At 33.3% G+C, this 2,638-nt stretch overlaps 1 pseudogene; it reads left to right on the forward strand.

The window, feature by feature from the left end:
* Nucleotides 1–1,844: 1,844 nt before the first annotated feature.
* Nucleotides 1,845–2,557, forward strand: LOC143591429 (toll/interleukin-1 receptor-like protein pseudogene; annotated as a pseudogene).
* Nucleotides 2,558–2,638: the final 81 nt, after the last annotated feature.

Raw genomic sequence — 2,638 nt, forward strand, 5'->3', positions numbered from 1 at the left:
TTCCAGGTTTCGAGTTCGATTTCATCATATAATTTGTGTTAGTTTCTACTGTGTATATAATTCATATACTTTTTGTTTGTTTCTATTATGATTCATCATGCATACTTTATACTTATTGCATATTTTAGCATCATCATCTTATCCATGTTAAGTTGTTAACAGTAGGTTAGTTTGTGTTTGTTTTTACTAATTCTAAGCATTGTATCTAATTTATATTTCAATGGGATCAGTACGCACATGTAAGCTTTAATTTTTGTAAATGTGTAACTGTTACGTTTTCGTTTATATTGTACCCCGGGCCTTTTTCTTTCCTGTGATATGGGGCTAAATGAATCAAATTGAATCCATTTTTTTACATAATATTTGACTATACTTTTTTTAATTGAAACTCCAACATGTAAATTTGAGGTAATCTTAATTTTTATCATATTAAAAAAAAACATTCTTTGCAGCTTTTTTTTTGTTGCTTACATTCTATAATTATTTTGAACTTTTACCTGAGTTTGACCCTTTAGATAAACTATAGTTGACTTTGACGCGTTAGAGACATAACGTAACCCGAGTGTATCAAATTCAGGTTACTTTTCATCTCTAATGGGTCACAATGTAGATGTTGCAGAAAGTTTAAACATCAGTTGGTGCGGTGACAATAAAGTTGTGAACTGGTGATAACAATTACGATTTTTTCCCTTGTCTTGGCTTGATCAATGTTATGTTATTATTGTTTTTTGATAGGAGATTAGGTGTTTAAGTTTTAATACCGAGCTTGGTTAATAGATGCAAACAAACATTACAGTTTTGTATCCTTATTTGTAAGTTAAATGTTTTACAGTTTTGTTTAGTCTTTAGGAATTTTACAGTTTTGTTTACAGATTTGGGTTTTATATAATAGTTCAAACTTTCAAAATGCTCTCCATTTACTGCAAATTTAACAAACATCATAAGTGTCCCAAACCCTAGCCTTCTGTAATTAGTTCTTATGAGTAACAAACTCTAAGCAAGAAACCCTTGAAAAGCCTAAATGTCAAATATTATCAATCATAAATTGTTGAGTCTAATTAACAGACTATTCTTCAAAATGAAGCTATAAAAATGTATTTTCATAATCTGTTAACTGCATATGATGGTGATGATGACTGAGATGGGCATCAATTAAGCATTGTTAATAAACCAAATTAAGCAAACTTAACTAAACAACCGAACATACCACGGAAAAATTTGGTGTTATTAAGCACATAGATCATAGATGATTAACATCACAACCATTAAAATTAAAATATGAACCATGTAACTTACTTACCAGGTAGAATTAAAAGGAACTTCTATGAAGATGAGATGATGATTTGTGCTGCTCCAACAAAAGGTAAAAGAAAGAAGAATAAATAATAAGTTGTTAAGCTAAAATGAAAAGAATAGAAAGAAAGCATACCTTCAAGAAGATGCCGGCTTGGTGAGTGGAGCGGACGGCGGCAGTGGAGAGGAGGAGGAGTGGTTAGGGTTAGGAGGAGGATGATGATCGGTCTGGGAGAAGAGGTTAAAGAAGTAATAATACCCACACTTCTGGGAGAAGAGGGCGCGCAGACGTTTTTTAATGAAACGTCTTCGAAAAAACAAACACACTGCAGAGCCCAACATCTGTGCGCCCTCTTCTCAGTGCAGACAAAAGAGGTGGAGAAGTGCTTCTGAGGAAAAACAAACAGCACCATAACTTTGAAATGAAATCTAATAATTTATTTATATTTGTTATAAAAAAATATTTATTCTCTCCGTTGAAAATTCAGATGAGAAGTCTTATCAAATAAGAGGCTTTACTTTTTCCACGTAACTTCACACTTTTTACAATCAAAATATCAACTCTTGTAAGCTTATTTGGTCATCTCTTCCAAACTTGTTTTAATCAGTTCATAAAAATTTCCCTAGATAAAATTTTAATTTTCTTCGATCCTTGAAATGGCATCTACTTCATCTTCATCAGTTCAAAAATTTTTCAAGTATGATGTCTTTTTGAGCTTTAGTGGTGAAGATGTCCGCAAGACCTTTGTTGATCATCTCTATCATGCCCTTCAACGTAAAGGCATTATAACTTACAAAGATGATGAAAGCATCAAGAAAGGAGAAAGGATCAGTGATCAACTCATCAAATCCATTGAAGAATCCAGATTTCACATTATTGTTTTCTCCAAGAACTATGCATCCTCATCGTGGTGCTTAGACGAGCTCGTAAAGATCATGGAGTGCCAAAACACGACCGAGCAGACTGCCTACCCCGTTTTCTACGACGTGGAGCCCACCGAAGTGCGCAACCGAACTAAGGAAGTTGGAACAGCCTTTGAAAAACTTTTGAAGAAAGAAGCTGTTAAAAATTTGGAGAAAGAAGCTGTTGGGAGATGGATAGATGCTTTGAGAAAAGCAGCTGATCTGGCTGGGTGGGAGTTGAAGAACACTGTTGATGGGTAATTCCTTGTGATTATAATCCATGCTATTACTTAGTACATGGTTGAATGTTAGATTTAAAATTAAATGCTCATGTGGGATTTCGAGTAATCTAATTGAATTTTCTTTAAAAATAGGCATGAAGCTAAGTTTATTGAAGATATTTCACCAAAACTACATTTCATCAATTTCAATTTCAGCATTG

The sequence above is a fragment of the Bidens hawaiensis genome, unplaced genomic scaffold (genome assembly GCF_021521415.1).
Source record: "Bidens hawaiensis isolate Kalapana, Puna unplaced genomic scaffold, B.hawaiensis_p1.1 tig00039630_1, whole genome shotgun sequence".
Lineage (NCBI taxonomy): Eukaryota > Viridiplantae > Streptophyta > Magnoliopsida > Asterales > Asteraceae > Bidens > Bidens hawaiensis.